Source organism: Hemicordylus capensis, chromosome 1 (assembly GCF_027244095.1).
Source record: "Hemicordylus capensis ecotype Gifberg chromosome 1, rHemCap1.1.pri, whole genome shotgun sequence".
NCBI lineage: Eukaryota > Metazoa > Chordata > Lepidosauria > Squamata > Cordylidae > Hemicordylus > Hemicordylus capensis.
This window is the reverse complement of record NC_069657.1, coordinates 20,753,968-20,771,521: the sequence shown is the minus strand read 5'-3', so window position 1 is coordinate 20,771,521 and position 17,554 is coordinate 20,753,968.

Here is a 17,554-nt window from a genome sequence, read left to right as displayed (position 1 = left end):
CCACTAGGTTTCCACTTCCTTGAAACCAAGGGCTTGCGTACTTGACTTGGGGAACATTCTAGCCCTATTCACACATTCTGTTCAGTACTCATACACTCTAGCCCGATTCAGACAGAGAGGGTATGCACACAAGCAGCCCTACCCTGGTTTGTGTGTCCGTGTGGAGCACCAGTTAGCTGCCCTCTCTAAGATTATGGTTTCATAAACTATACGAAACTGCGGTTATCGTGCCGTCTGTGTTCGGACATAACGCTGCCACCAAAAAACCTTAGGTTATAGTGGTGAGACTCACTGAAAACCAAAGGTTCAAACTGGAGTTTGGCAAGGCAAACTTCAGGTTGTTTTTGCCACGAAACCATGGTTCCACACATTCGGACATAAGGGAGTTCCAACTTCTGTCCTGTTTATCTGCGGTTTCGCATTATGTTGCGGCCAGTGTGTGAATAGGGCTTCTATGTATATGCACAGTGTACATGTACAGTGGATATCTATGTACAGTTTATATCAGTACACTTCCTATCTGTATCCTGCATTTCAGGGTATCTGTACCCAGGTTCACTTTTAAAATGAACACAGGCACACTAATTCACACAAAAAGGTATATGTGTGTACAGACATCTGGATACAGGTACAATATCATGTCTGAATAGGGCGAACGTTGGTGCAAAAAATATGCACATTTTTGCTTCGGCTCTGATTCAGCCGTGAAACATAGTAGGTGTACAGCAACAAGAAACATCTCTATTTTTCTTGGCCCTATCCATGCTGAAGAGCTGACTGGTTTGCTTTTTCATGATGAGCTCAGTTCCTCCGCCTTATGGACTGAAGAGGAGTTGATGCACATTGTGATTCAGCCTCAGCTCCTGACCAAGGCTATTTCAGATCTCAATTCAGCCCCTCCTGACATGAGTAGGAAGGGCTGGTTTTGATTCAAAACCTGATTCATACTATCTTGATATGGAAGTGAAGGAGAACTAAATTTCACTAGAGATACAAACAAAGGCATCTAGTTTGAGAGAATCTCATTCAGAAATGCAGTATATTAGCTGCAGCTAGATTGTGTTGCCCACAGACTTTTTTTTGTGTGTGTGGTAATTTTACCATTGGCCACCATCTGGTGCAGCATTACATTTCTATTATGCTGTGCTGTGGAGCTGCCGTGTCCTTCAAAGGCAGCGTTGGGGTTGCACAAATGGGACAGTTTCTCCATTTGGGACAATGAGCCCATCTGCAGCAGTGCTGCTTGTGCAGCTGCCCCATTTGCACAACCCCAATGCTGCCTTTGAGCAGCACAGAAGCCCCATAGTGCAGCCTTTGACTAGAGATACAAACAAAGGCATCTAGTTTGAGAGAATCTCATTCAGAAATGCAGTATATTAGCTGCAGCTAGATTGTCTTGCCCACACACTTTTTATTTTTTATTTTTTATTGGTAACTAGTGAATTTAAGCCCGTTAAATTAACGGGCGCTAGTAGACCGCTATTGCGGCTCGCTCTTTGGGGCTGGCTGTTCCCTTCTCTCTCCTGCCCCACTCTCCCTCCCTCCCTTCTGCCCCACACTCTTGCCTCTCTTCCCCTCCCTCCCACACCACTCTCTTGCCCTTCCTTCCCCTCCCAACCCTCTCTCTCACCCTCCCCTCCCTCTCAGCGTCCGCTGTGGGCAGCCGGGCGGAGAGTTCCGCCGCCGTGGGCGGGCGGCCGGGCTGCCGGGCCCGAGAGTGCCGCCGGCGCCGTGGGCGGCTGGGTGGCCGGGCAGAGAGTTCCGCCGGCGCTGTGGGTGGCCGGGTGGAGAGTTCCGCCGCCACCACCAAGAGTGCCGCCCGCCGCTGCCACCTCTGCCCTCCCCGCAGTCCCTCCGTTCCCGCGGCCACTGCTTCCGGCCTTCCCATGGCCGGGCCGGCCATCCAGCCAACATGGCCGCCTGGTGCCTGCGGCCATATCTTCCTCGGACGTGCTCTGCACATGCCCAGAACGGCCGAGGAAGACACGGGCGCAGAGACACGGGCGCACACACAGGCTCTTTATTATAGAGGATGTTATGGAGATGTAATGCTGCCTAGATGCTGGCCAATGTTCTATGAGTTTTGTTCTGTTCTGTTCTGACTTCCAGTAGCCTTCCAAGGACTTTCCCAGCCTTGCTCTCTGCAATTTTTTGTTTTAAATTGGCAATAGCCGAGGCTGAACCTGGGACTTCCTGTACATGTGCTACAACTGGGCTACGGTCCCCGCCCATCATCGTAGAATGGAATGTCGAAGAGATGTGTCTTAAGGATGACCATTCTGGTCCATGTTGCATAGCTATCCATTGGCATATTTGAGCCCCACTTTTAAAACTATGGGAATGGGTGGGGTGCCTCAAGGTCTTGCAGTGCCCGAGGCAAGGTGCCAAATGCTGCCTTGCCCCACACTCCTGGTGGGGGCCAAGCAGTGTTCCATCTAACAGGGATTCCTAGATGTTGTTCACTACAACTCCCATAATCCCCAGCTGCAATGGCTTTTGGCTGGGGATTATGGGAGTTGTAGTCAACATCATCTAGGAATCCCTGTTTGAGGGAACACTGCTACCAATGCAGAGAAATAAGAGTTTTTGTATTTAAAAAAAGAATGAAAAGAGATCTATCATCCTCTTACGTTTATATGATAAAACCCTTATTGTAAATAATCAGACAAGAGTAGCAAGAAGTACTTAAGTGGCGCAGCAGGGAAATGCTTGACTAAGAAGCAGAAGGTTGCCAGTTCAAATCCCCGCTGGTACTATGTCAGTACTATATCATACTGCGCGGGAGAAAGCAATGGTAAACCCCTCCTGTATTCTACCAAAGAAAACCACAGGGTTCTGTGGGTGCCAGGAGTCAAAATTGACTCGATGGCACACTTTTGCTTTAGTCAACAACATCTGGGGATCCCTGTTAGAGGGATCACTGGGGCCAACCCCTTTTGAACCTGACCCTTGGAGACTGTGAAAGTGGTGCAGGGGAGGGAGAAGCTTGCCAGAAGCTTCCTCTCACCTCCTTCATGCTGCTTGCAAGCTTTGTAAGGAGAGTTAGGAGAGGAGGGTCACCTTTTCCTTCCACTTTGCAAAGCTTGGGTCAGATCAGTCCCAAAGAGCTGCTCCAATAGTGGTAGCAGTGGGCGGCTTGCTGGCATCTCAGTAATCCACCACCTGAGGAGGTTGCCTCACTTTGCCTCATGAAGGGACCGCCCCTGCAGGGGAACGAAAACAAGGGGATTAGTGAAGCTGACAGGGGACTGAGAGAGGGATGCGAAAGGAGTACATTCAAGAGTGACTGCAGAGGTGCAGGGGGGGAGGGAGCAAGCCCCCCCCCGACAAGTGGCTTGTCCCCCTCATCCATTTCCCATTTCCATCTCAGGAATCGAATATGTGGGGCACAGCTCACTTGCCCACCCATAAATGCACTTTGCGCTTTCTGTGCCCCACCCATCAATTTGCTTCTGCTGCCATCACCGAGTACATTGAAGAGGGAACAGCTAACAGGAAGTGACTCAGTCACAAGAACATAAGAACAGCCCAAGTGGATCAGGCCCAAGGCCCATCTAGTCCAGCTTTCTGTTTGCCACAGGGGCCTGCTGGTTGCCTCTGGGAAACCCACAAGCCGGAGATGAAGGCATGCCCCCTCTCCTGCGATTGCTCCCTTGCAACTGGTGTTCAGAGTCATCCTGCTTCTGAGCCTGGAAGTAGTCTAAGCAGCAAGGAAAGTACGCAGAGATAAGCAGGCATCCTCTCTAATAAAAGCCTTGGTGTCCATCCGTGGACACCAAGGCGTGTGTCTGTGCCTCTCCCGGCTGTTCTGGGCATGCGCTCTGCGCATGCCCAGAACTGCCTGAGGGAGACAGGACCGCCAGCACACGGCGGCCATGTTGGGCGGCCAGAAGCGGCCGCCCCGAAGAAGCCGAGTAAGCGGCTGTGGGGGAAACTGGCCGAGGCATGGCCGAGGTGGCGGCGGAGCCATGGCCGAGGCCTGGCCATGCCGCCGAAGCCGGGCGGGGGGAAGAGGCGGCGGGGGAAGCCGGGCAGGGGGGAAAATTTGGGGCCCTTGCCCGGCTGGGGAGATGAGCCGCGGCATGGAGGCTGGCGGTGGCGGCGACAGTTGTTGGTTGCAGGGCCGGACGCGGAGGCAAGTGGGGGGGGGAGGTGCTAGCGCCCGTTATTACAACGGGCCTGAAAACACTAGTATTCAATAAAAGGATATAGCCATGTTACTTCTGACTGATTCTTAACTATTGACAAACACCACTTGAAAAACCACTGAATTCTGGACCATGAGAAAGCTTGGACCACTTTATTGTTTGCCTACACCACTGATCCAGTCTCTCTGCCCTTGTTGGCCTATAGCATACTTCTCTCCCCCTTTGCTATTCAACCTCTCTGCCCTCATTCCATCCTTATTAAAACATATCCAATTTTACAGAAACCCCAAACTGCTTCTGCAAATTCTTGTAAGAGTGTCTGATCAGAATAATGTATTCTGAATCCTGACTTCTTATTTCCTTTATTCCTTTTGGTGCAGAGGATTACTTTCTAATCAAATGTGAGTGATCTAATGAACACAGGCTCAAGAACTTTGGAGCTCTAAGCCCTTTTCCACCCAATGGCTGTGTGCAGAAAAGCCCTCTCCCCCATTGCCCCAGCAATGACCCGGATTTAAGCTGGTCAGTTCTGTAGGCAAGAAGCTTCCTGTTTTGGGATGCTTTTTAAAAAAATTCACTGCATGCCCTTCCTGTCCTTCTGCCCTTTCTTAACACTGTGGCCCACAAGGGTGCCAATTAGTGTCACTTCTGATGATGATTTCTTTGGATGAGTTTAGAAGCATTGAAATAAGACTTTCTGCTACACACACACACACATACTCAATCTAGGAGAAATGCATACAACCATCAGCTTTGTAGAGAAAGACATTTACCTTTTCTACCCCATCCCACATTTTGCAGTGCTCCCCCATACTACCCAATTAGAAGATGACTCTGAATGTAAGACGGTGAGGCTATTCTCATGACCATGCATAACCAGGCTAAGGGAGCCCAGCCCGGTATTGCACGGTCATGTGCAACACCAGGAGCCATGTGGCTCCTGGCTGCTAGCCCTCCTAATTCCACCCCCCAAATGAGATTAGCTGAGCTAGCACTCCTCTAACCCCGTTTCCCTGATCACGAGTCGCCGTGGCACGGCTCCGCAACATGGCGACTCATTAGGAGCCTCCCGACTGGAAGGCTACAAAAAGCCTCCCAGTGTCAGGGGGGTCCCCAGAATGACCCGCGCACTTGCGCAGGGTATTCTGGGACTTCTGGTGGCTGGGTGGCACCCGATCCCTGCCACCCCACCCAGATCCATGGCAGAACCAGTAATCGTGTGGGCGGCTGATCCAGCTGCCCAGGGAAGACTGAATGCTCATGTGCGGGGAGAGTGGGTCAAGTCCACTCTCCTCGCCAAACCCCTTCCGGCTCTCCAATTGCTCATGGGGAGAGCCTCGATGTCTTAAAAGATAGAGGTTAAATACAAGTTATACCTCTATTGACCCAAAAGAAAGCAGTCTCTGAATCTAAGATGACACCCCGCCCCGGAAATATTTAACAAACAGAGAGGCTGTTCTCACAAGCAGCCAAGACCAAGCTAGAGCATCTAAGCCCAGGTTTGGCTGCCCATGGGAACTCGTAGGAGCCAACCGGTTCCTGGCGGCATCTCAGCGGCAAACCCGCCTAGGGAGCCCACCTCTAAAATGGGGTTAAGGGAGAGAATGTTCCCTTAACTACATTTCCCTGACTGTATGCCAGCGCCAGCTGCTTTTAGCTGGTGCTGTAACTCTGATGGGCACCTTCCTGACGCTGTGGGGATGCCCACAAACCTCTGCGTTGCTTGGGGCAGCCAGTGACTGTCTGGGCATGCGATCAGCATGCCCAGCAAGGACTCAGCAATCATCTGTGTGGAAGGTAAGTTTAAGCAGCCTAACCCACCGCCCGCCCAGTAGCCCCCTCACAGGATTGTGAGAAAGGGCCCAGGAACTAAGAAAAAGCCTCAGCAGATTCAGGTAAATACAGTACTTGCTAACTTCTGGAAGTTGGAGGGAGATTTAAGAAAACACCCTGGAGGTTACCATCCAAACCAAACTACTGCTTGACATATGATGAAAGTAAACCCAAGGAAAACAGGAGCATATTATTAATGTCTGCATTCACTTGCAATTTACATTCTAAAACATTAAGGGTTTTGTTAATGGAATTGCCCCTGGGGTGATTGGTGAACACCCCAAAATTGTGTTCGGTCTTTGTGTGGGGAAATTAGCTCAGAGTGGAGCAATTCCATATCAGAATAAATTTTGTGCAAAGTGTTGCTTACAGGGAAATGATTGACTGAGAGAGAGAAAACAAAGAAGGTTTTATTTGAGGGTAAGGGGTACAATGGAGTAAGAGAGTCAACTAAAGCAATATTACCACTAAAAATATATTACAAGATTAACCAGATAACTGCAAAGAGAAAGTTTAGCTTAGTGTCCGAATTAAAGCTTCCAGCTGACCAGAGAAAGGAGGCTGGAGAGAAACAGTTTTTGGATTTAAGAAGAGAGCGCAGAGGGGTGCAGGGACTACTATACAACCTCATTCCTCCTTTGGTGGTGGTTGGATCCTTGTGGCTCTGGCACAAATGAGGGACCCCTTTTCTCAGGGATGGACTGGGAGGCAGCAGGCAGGAGCGGGGAGCAAGGGGTTAGATGGCAAAGATAGATCCAAAAGTGCCTGTTCTCAAGCAGCCAGCTTCTGGTGGCAGCATGACTGGCTGGGCAGATTGGGCCGGGCAAGAGGACCAATCTGGAGGCTGGAAGCATTCTGGAAGTGGAGCACCCAGAGGAGCACGCTGGAGGCCAAGTGGAACCCCTTATGGAGCACACTGGCTCAAGGAAACGGGCAATTAAAGCTCAAATCATGTCCTAGGGAAACATTTCTGCTGCTCTTCTTTCTTGAATAGGGTAGTTCCAGGGAATCTCAAAAGATCCCATTGTTTGTGTTTGCTGTGCTGTATTACAACACAATGCTTGAATGGGTCAAATGCACCCTTAATGCAAATGGAGTGACTGGACATGCAAAAACAGTATCTCTTTAGGTCGGAAGAACTTAGAGGGGGGAAATGAGTGTTTTAATGGGTACATATCTGAGTTTATCTCGTCCGCTTTAGTTTTCTTCTGATAGGGATGGAATTTATGTTGCAGAGTCTTATCTGACTTCCCTGCTGAGGTAATTGGTTTTTAGCTCGTTGGAGGCATCTATGGAGGGGAGGTAGACCAAGGGGGTGAGTCTCAATCTCCATGTGGAGAGTGAGACCTTGAAAGAGAGTTAACTTTTGCGAGGTCACTCTAGAGTCTTCTTAGGTGTCCCAGCATAGGGAAGGCACGAGGCTACTTCTCTTTCAATTTGGCTTTGTCAGCTGTTCAATCTGGGGGTAACTGTCCCACTGCCTACTATGTGACTGATCCCCAATATGCCAACAAACAGAGGGCTCTCAATGCTATGAGGCTCCTGTTAATAGTAAGACCCGTATGTCTGCAGTCTCCAACATAAGCAGAGAGGCTTCTGGGATCCTGTCAAAAAGCAGTGCTAGCAACAGTTTAGACAGACATATATCAGAAATAGGCACAACGTCTTATGAGTGTGAATTGAGTCCACTGTTCAATGTGCTTTTGACCAGCATAGCATATGGCCCAGCCTTTCACAGCATCCACTCACAGTCGCATCTCCGAGTCGGAAACATAGGAGGCGGGACTGGCACTAGCCCCAGCCCCGGATCATGACACCGGATTGGAACCTGAGAGAGCCCCAGACAGGGGTTCCCCAAGGAAGCTCCCTCAGGACCTGAGGTTCCTGGGACAACACCCCTAGAATCTGAGCCAACTATAGAACTGGCCTTTCCCACACCACCAACCACCCCCCACCATATACACACACAGTGTTTGCACACCAGCACCATCAGCAGGCTCGGAAGTAGCAGGTAGAGTGGAGGAGGGGTGTCAGAGTCCAGAAGGCTGCCAGCAAGGAGTCAGCATCCAGGAGTGGCAGCCTGGGCTCAGAGGTACTTAAGAGCTCCGTCAGCCTCTGAGTGGTGTTGGGTCAACTTGTTCCCTCAGACCTCTTCAAGGTCCTGAGGACTGACCTCGTCTCTTGGGCAACCATGACACGACACAACATGACACAACATGACACGACACACAGCAGCAAGGTAAAAGCTCTGCTGCAGCCATGTGGCTGGCTATGGTCTCATCCTCCCCCTCTTCTTAGGGAACAAAGCACCCCACAGTTGATTGCCGTGCTTACCGAAGGTCCCTGTGCCTGGTTTCAAAGATCCTCCCTCCCTTGCAGCCCCCTTTGCCCCATTCCACCCTGAGAGGCCCCGGATACCCAGGAGATGATTTGGAGGGCATGGGAGTCCTCTATAGGGAGAAGTGGGTGGGAAAGATCACTTGTGCGATCTTCATTCACTTGCACAAGTTCAGATTGGACCTTTAAAAAAAGCAGCAGGGAAAATGATCAAGCTAAAGTTAAGCATGTTTAAATCTCATAATTTTAATGGGAATTCAAGTATGTATATATGTATGTATGTATGTACAGTATGTATGTATGTATGACATTTATTTATGTAGATTTGAATGTGCTTAACTCTGGCTGAACTGTGTCTGGGAATTGCATAGTTCATTTCTGCTCTCAAGCTATGCCTATATACGCTGTCAAATGCAGTTTCAGAAAAGGACATAAAATGCCAGGCATGCAGGAACAGACTGTCCGAACTGGAAAGCCTAATCCTCATGGGAAAACACAGTGATTTTGCTGGGTATTATAGTCCCACTTTTGTTTTCCTTCTTTTTTTTAAGGGGACTTGCCTCTACATTTTTAATCCTAGTAGGGATGGCATTTTCCACAGCACAAGCCAAGTAAATGGCAGAAGTATCATTGCCGGAGACAGAAAACCCTCTTCACATATTATGTTCAACATTTTTACAATGAGTGTACAGTGTACACAGGTAGAGTGATTCACATTATGTTGCATGCAGGTACAACAGTACACTTCTGATCTGTACCATGCATTTGAGGGAAGGGTACTCAAGTACCCAAGTAAGGTGGACTGCTGGTCTTGTGGTAGCAAGCATGAATTGTCCCCTTTGCTAAGCAGGATCCACCCTGGTTGCATTTGAATAGGAGACTACATGTTTGTGCACTGTAAGATATTCCCCTTGGGGGATGGAGCTGCTCTGAGAAGAGCAGGAGGTTCCAAGTTCCCTCCCTGGCATCTCAAAGACAGGGCTGAGAGAGACTCCTACCTGCAGCCTTGGAGAAGCTGCTGCCAGTCTGTGCAGACAATACTGAGCTATATGGACCAATGGTCTGACTCAGTATATGGCAGCTTCCTATGTTCACAGGTATAGTCAGTCACACAAACGCACATGCAAGTATACAGCAGGCCTTGATTTTAGGAGCCAGACCCAAAATCTAGGAGCCAGATTCTTGACCAAGTTACCAGACTTTGTGGCAGACGTTGTGAAAGGGAAGGGTAAATAGTCTTCTCTTTTTATTCCCTTCATAAGTAACCTACTTTGAACAGATACTGGGCTGCCTGGGACAAAAACAGATTTTATGAAATACAGGAACACCACCTCTGAATATCCTCATCTAGGCACCACAGTTTAAATATATCTAGAAACCTTGGCTCCCTGGTGTCTGGGATTTGTCAAGCTTTGATGTACAGATATCTGGATGTGGGTACAACGTAATGACTGAATAGGGGTCTAGAGATGCCTTTGTGAAACACAGAAATAAAGTGCCATTCCTGTTTCCAGCTGACGTAGAAGGTACGTCCAGATATACTTTTGATAAGTGGCTGCAGTTCAGCGACTCCATCTGCTCAGAGCCCTTTGGTCGCAGAGTGACATTTAAGTTTCATTAATCAACATTAAAACTAGGGGTGGCTACTGCTGCAATCCCTCTTTTGCCTTAGTCTGGGAACGAATGGAGGAAATAATGTGGCATCTTCTGACTGGTCCCTTCACACTTCAGGTCTCGAGGGCGTTGCCAAAGGAACTTACTGCAGGAGCATTGCTCTTGTTAAACCCCTGCCTACACCCACGTCTTTTCGGCTGCTCTTTCTACAAAAATGGGTGAGATGTCTTAACATGCTGTCAGCTTCCCTGCTCTTCCCCTTTCTCCTCCCACCTGCTTCTTTTATCCAAACTTTTGCCTGCCAGTGCAGAGGGTGTGGCTTTGTACCGGTGTCACTGGCTGCTTCCTTTCACACTAGCCATTCAACCTGAAACAGACAGCCTTGATCTACCCAGTCTTTATGGAGAATCCAAACAGCATCACCACCCAATATTTGCATGCTAGTGTTTTCTGGGGTCACCTTCTTGCAGATGGTTTGTGGTGCTGCTGCAGCCAATGCGGCGGGAGGGGGAGGGGGACTGAGAGCGAGGACAACATCTTTGATGTCTTGTTTAGTTTGGCCCTAAGACAGATGCAAAAGGGAAACAGAGAAGGGGACAGGAACAAACTGTCAATTTAAATGAGTCGATTGCTTTACAACAGCTGACATCTAGACTAATCCTCTGCCCACAGCTTTTCTGTTATGCGGGGGGGGGGTGCCATTTTCAGCAATCTCCCCTTTCCTCTGTAGCCACCTGTGCATCCTGAAACTATGTCCCTGAAGGTTGGGGGACCCTCAGGGGGTTGATGTGCCAAGCCCCAACCAGTGACTCAGAGTCTGACCCTAAAGTGGTGGGACCTGTACTGGATTCTGTGCCCCAGCACCAGCTCAGAGCCTGAGAAAGCTCCAGAGTCTGACCCTGAAAAGGCAGGAACATGTGACCCAGCACCAGAGCAAAGCCAGACAGAACTCCAGAGATGGAGTCCCTTCAGATAATGCCCATAGAGCCTGAACCCCACCCCACCCCAAAGTGACACCCTTGTAAGCTGAATCCAATGGAAACAGGCTCTGCTCCTGCCATCACCCTCCCTGATGTCTGCATGTCAGCAGTGGCACCAGTCAAGGCAGAGGAGGAGTAGGAGTGCCAGATTCCAGGTCAGAGGGCTGCCCCTTTAAGACTGTTGCTCTCCAGGCAGGGAGGCGGAGTCTAACAGGGCAGACTGAGCTCAGAGGTATTTAAGAGCTCAGTCTGCCTCTGCCTGTTGTTGGGTCAACATGGCCTGTGGCTCTGTCCATGGTGCTGCCATCAGATCTTATGGGCTCTGCACAGCGATCGGGATGGGAGGATTGGATGCTGTTGCACAAGGGGCTGCAGAGGGAAGGGGAAATTGCTGATCATCACCCCTCCCCACTCAAGCAATGGAAAACCCTGGCAAGGCTGGCCCTAGGGCTTTTGGCACCCTAGGTGAAATTTGAATTTGGTGCCCCCACCATCTGAGAAGTACAGAGTCCTGGCTTTACCTAGAGTCACACAGGCTGCCCATTTGCTGGGTCAAAAGCCCAGCCTGCACGGATGGCCAGTGAATGACGAACCTGTGCTAGTTTGAGGATACAGTAGGAGAGAGTTCTCAATCTATTATGGGACAAAACTCTAAGACTTCGGAGGTGAAAAAATGCTGCTGTAAATTTGGAAATCTAGTCTGAGACCATTTCTTTGGGAAATGAATGCTGAGACAGGCAATGCATATTCAAGAGAGGGAGTGCAGCTTATGAGATTAGTTGTTTATTGGGGTGCAATGAGTGCAATGAGCAAAGAAGACTGTGTATTTGGGGGGCAGAATGTGCAGACCCTTTGGGGAGCAGGCTACAGTATTACACCTAACATTCTTACACCACTGTACAAGTACATCAGTGATGCATTGCAAAAGGGAGAGAGAGAATAATAGGCAGTGCTATATTCTGGTGCTGTTTATGCACCCCTCCCAAGAACTGGTGCCCTAGGCGACTGCCTAGTGTACAGGCTGGCCCTGAACCCTGGTGTGTTGGTGGAGGGTTAGTCTGGATGTTGGCCATTAACATTTTTATACATCTATCTTTTCACGTTTGCAATGTAAACCACTTTGAGAACTCTTTTGCGGAAAAGCGGTGTGATGATGATTTATTTGAAAGGACATAACACACTTTAGCCTTACAGGCTAAACAGCTAAATACACCAAGGGGTAAATCCAGAAATATTTTTTTTGTTGGGGGCAGAGGTGCATCTAGGTAACTTTGGAGCTTGAGCCTAAAGGCCTTTGGAGCCCCTCCCACACTGCAAGTTTCTTAATTTATTTATTTGACATATTTTTATACGGCCCCAAACTTACGTCTCTGGGCATCATCCCCCTACACACACACACATACACCCCGTGACACACACACACACAGAGTATTTTAAACACATGGGTTCTTGAGGGCACAAACAGCAACTGAACATCACAAGAATGTAAGAATACAGAACAGGTATATTTATGCAAATATGCATTAGGAGAAACAGTTGAACATGCAACTTAACATATTCCCATCCCACATATCCCATCCCACGTATTTCTTTCCCCACTCCCCACTTTGTCACAAAAGCAGAGGTCATGTTTGGCTGCCCGGTGCAGGTCACAGTCACACACAGCCACCTGGTGCAGTGTGAGCTGGCAGTATGGCAATCACACCACCCAGGGCAGACTAAAGAGGATGGGTGTGTGTGTGTGGAGGTCCTGGATTTCTGTAAAGAAGTCTGGGGCAAGAGTGCTTCTGGTTAAGGGAAAGCCAGCTAAATGAAAAATCTGTTGTAGTCAGAGCAGGGTGGATCTGAGTGACAAATGGCTCCCACTCTGTTGCTGCCTATAACTTTGTCCTCCTCCAGATGCTGATTCACAGTCATGATAGCTCTCTCTTGGTCAGCCATTAGATCTATGGCTGACTTCTCCTATTTTCATCCTCACTCATAACTGGTGGAAAGTAATATTGAATCAGCTATATACAGCCATCTCCCTCCATTGCAGTGAAATACTATCATTGTCACAAATCAGTAGCTGAGCTCAATGAGAACATAAGAACATAAGAACAGCCCTGCTGGATCAGGCCCAAGGCCCATCTAGTCCAGCATCCTGTTTCACACAGTGGCCCACCAGATGCCTCTGGGGAGACCACAGGCAAGAGGTATGTGCATGCCCTCTCTCCTGCGGTTGCTCCCCTGCAACTGGTATTGAGAGGCATCATGCCTCTGCAGCTGGAGATGGCCCACAGCCATCACAGCCATCAGACTAGTAGCCATTGATAGACCTTGGTAGAAAGGTAGAAAGCTACCAAGAATTGTAGTCTATGGGGGGACAGATGTTATTACAAAGTGGTAGCAACACTTGTGAAGTTCCTCTTCCATCCTGTCACCTTGGATGACCTCAAAGATCCAAGCAATGTTCTGAGTTTATCAGAACAGCATGTTTGCCAGGTGTAGGTCTGTGTACTGTAAGCAGCGTCCCAGTGGTACTTAGAAGGAGATTTGCAAAGCAGTGTTCTACTTTTACATGAAAGGATTTCCTGTTTCTTTTTCATTTCCTAGAACTGTAGTCTTGTTTGTTCTGGTAGAATCAAGACAGAGAGTCTGACGAAGTTCAAGTAAAGCAGTCTGGCTCTGTCATTCAGCTTTACCTGAAGACAAGACAAGAACATGGTTACATGAATAACCACGTCTTAGAGCAAGATCCAACAGCACATGACACAGCTACTGTGCTGAAGTTAGGAGACCTTGGTGTAGTCTCTGGATGGAGACCCATGTATGTCACCTTTGGGGATGGGTCTCACTCAGTACTACTACAACTACGAATATTTATATACCACTTTTCAACAAAAGTTCCCAAAGTGGTTCACATAGAAAAATAAAAATAAATAAAACAAAATAAAATGGCTCCCTGTCCTCAAAGGGCTCACAATCTAAATAAGGCAGTATAAGTCAGCTTCCTATGTTCCTATAAACAAGGGTCTCTTCACACATATGTGCAGCATGCACAGATGCATTGGTGGATGTGGAATCTCAAATGCAAATAGGTGTTTGCATCCACAGTTCCCCAGCCTGATCCAGCAGCCAAGACGATCTGTCCTTAGTGATAAAAAACCAAAACAAAACAAAACAAAAAAACCCCATCTGATTTCTGACCATTTTGGAAGCTGGATTCAGACTCTCGTCCCGCCCCTTGGTCCTTATTTCAGTTTGCTTTTAAAAGGTGTGGGGCAGGGCGGGTAAGGGTTGTGCACATATGCCATGTATGCATTGTGTTAGACTGGAGTTTACTTTTTAGATGTACTCCTAACTTTGGAAGTCTACAACTAAGTGTGAATTGACAAGCAAGTGCACGGATACACTTCTATCCGTGTACAGGTATACTTACCTGAGACCTAAGACAGGCTGCACTTCCCACTAGAACATGCATAACGAGACATGTGGACATACATGTGAAATGATCCTACATGGGCTCCTAGACCCCTCCCTAATCCCCCCTACCCTGATCCCACCAATGACATGGAAGCATTCACGTATGTTACTCCAGAGTGGGGAGCAAGGATCAAAACCATTGGCAGCTGCTACTCCAGCAAGGAGGTAAGGGCCAGGTCCTGTGCTGGCTAAGGTGGGCCTGGCTCTTTAAGACTAGTTAAGAACATAGGAAGCTGCCTTATGCCAAGTCAAGCCATTGGTCCATCTAGCTCAGTATTGTCTTCACGGATTGGCAGTGGCTTCGCCAAGGTTGCAGGCAGGAGTCTCTCTCAGCCCTATCTCGGAGATGCCAGGGAGGGAACTGGGAACCTTCTGCATGCAAGCATGCAGGTGCTCTTCCCAGAGTGGCCCCATTCCCTGCAAGGAATATCCTACAGTGCTCACACGTCTCCCATTCAGATGCAAACCAGGGTAGACCCTGCTTAGTAAATTCATGCTTGCTACCTCAAGACCAGCTCTCCTCCTATGGAAACTGCCGATGGAGTTATTGGGGAAGGACTGTAGCACAGTGGTTGAGATGGTGTCAGGTTCAATGCCTGACATCTCCAGGTACAGATGGAAAATGCTCATCTGAAACCCTGCAGAGCTACTGCCAGTCAGTGTAGACAGTACTGAACTAGATGGACCAATGGTCTGATTCAGTATAAGACAACTTCCCATGTGCCTATGTGGTGCAAGCACCACTGTGCCTCTGAAACCCCTTTGCTTGCCAAATGACCCCTTTCACTTTACAGAACTGGCCACTATGCATGTTCAATGAAATACACATGAGGAATTGCCCACGGCATTGATTGGGCAGGAAACATCGGAGATGCTATCACTCTAGGCCCAAACAGCAATGCACAGGAGGCTCTGGGTGGATTCATAAGGGCAAATCTGCACAAGATCTTTCTCAAGAGTCAGATGCACGGCTCTTTCAACAAGCCACTTCTCATATCTGTAAATTGCATCATTTCCTCATGGGGCAATCATGCATTTCCTGAGTTCTGCTTCTAAAACAGAGGGCCACTCCACACTTGATTTGGCAAATGTCACTTCCGCATTCTCACCGCCTGCCCAGTGTCATGACACAGATCTGGGACCTTCCCAGCTGGAGGACAAGGCAGACAGTTCTGGGGATGAGACAGGATGGGAAGGACAGGAGCTAGTCTTGTGGTAGAAAGCATGAATTGCCCCCTATGCTAAGCAGGGTCTGCCCTGGTTTGCATTTAGATGGGTGACCACATATGTGTGCCATCTGCTGTATGACTGCCCCTTTGCTAAGCAGGGCCTGCCCTTATTGGTTGGTTGGTTGGTTTAATAAATCTGTATACCACCCGCTACAAAAGTCTCTAGGCAGTTTACATCATAATACAAAAACAAACCAAGAATTTAACAGTTGAAACATATAAAAACCAGATTAAAATATCCATTAAAACGCCAACTAAAAAGCTTGGCTAAAGAGATATGTCTTTAGCTCTTTCCTAAAAGCCCTAAAGGGATGGAGCAGCTCTAATCTCAGCAGGAAATGCATTCCACAGTCTTGGGGTAACTACAGCCTTTGAGTCCCCACAAAACAAGTTGGTGGCACCCTCAGATGAACCTCCCCTGAAGATCTTAATAGGTGGCGGGGTTCATAATGAAGAAGGTGTTCTTTTAAATACTGTGGGCCCAGGCCATTAAGGGCTTTATAGGTAATAACCAGCAATTTGTATTTTGCCCAGAAACCTATTGGTAGTCAGTGTATTACTCTTTTAGAATCAGAGTAATATGGTCTCTATGGGACATCCCGGAGACCAATCTGGCAGCAGCATTTTGCACCAATTGCAGCTTCTAGACTATGTACAAAGGCAGATCCATGTAGAGTGCTTTGCAGTAGTCAAGCCCGGAGGTTATCAGCATGTGCACCACTGTCTTAAGGTCACTCCCAGGAAAGGACGCAGATGGCGAACTAGTCGAAGCTGATAAAAAGCACTCCTGGCCACCACCTCCACCTGAAATATCAGGGAGAGGGTTGGGTCCAGAAGTACTCCCAAACTGTGAGCCTATAAACTGTACTCCCAAACTATGAACCTGCTCCTTTTGTGGGAGTTTAACTGCATTCAGAACAGGCAGATCTATCCTACAGTGAGCACTTCCATCTTGTTTGGATTCAGTCTCAGTTTGTTATCCCTCATCCAGCCCATTACTGCCTCAAGGCAGACATTTAGGAAAGTTATGCCATTGCCTGATGAAACTGACATGGAGAAGTAGATGTGGGTGTCCTCAGGGTACTACTGATAACACTCCACACCAAATCCCCTGATGATCTCTCCCAGTGGTTTCGTATAGCTGTTAAAAAGCATTGGAGACAAAATGGAGCCCTGAGGGACACCATACAAAAGCTCTCACTTTGTAGAACAGCATTCTCCACAGGGTGGATTTGATTTAAATCAAACTGATTTAAATCACGATTTAAATCACGATTTAAATCACTAGCAGTGTGGATAAAAATCAATGATTTTTTTAAAAAAAATAAAAAAATTGGATTTAAATCAAAAAAATCGGATTTAAATTTTAAAAAATCCAATTTTTTTTATTTTTTAAAAAAAATCATTGATTTTTATCCACCCTGCTAGTGATTTAAATCGTGATTTAAATCGTGATTTAAATCAGTTTGATTTAAATCAAATCCACCCTGATTCTCCAAGTAACACCTTCTGAAATCTGCCCAAGAGGTATGAGCGGAACCCTATACCCAGTCCTTGCAAGTGTTCCAGAAGGATATCATGGTCGATGGTAACGAAAGCCGCTGAGAGATCCAAAAGGACCAACAGAGTCACACTCCCTCTGTCAATTCCACTTTGGAGATCATCCATCAAGCCGACCAAAGCAGTCTCCACCCCATAACATGCCTGAAAGCCAGTTTGAAATGGTTCTAGATAATCAGTTTCCGCCAAGACTGCCTGGAGTTGAGAGGCCACCACCTTTTCAATCACCTTGGCCAACCATGGGAGATCTGAGACAGGGCTATAATTGCCCAACTCTAAGGGATCCAGTGTAGGCTTCTTCAAAAGAGGTCTAATAATTGCCTCCTTTAAATAAATCCTATCTTCCCCCAGAGAAGCATTTATTATCTCAATCAGGCCTTCTCCAAAT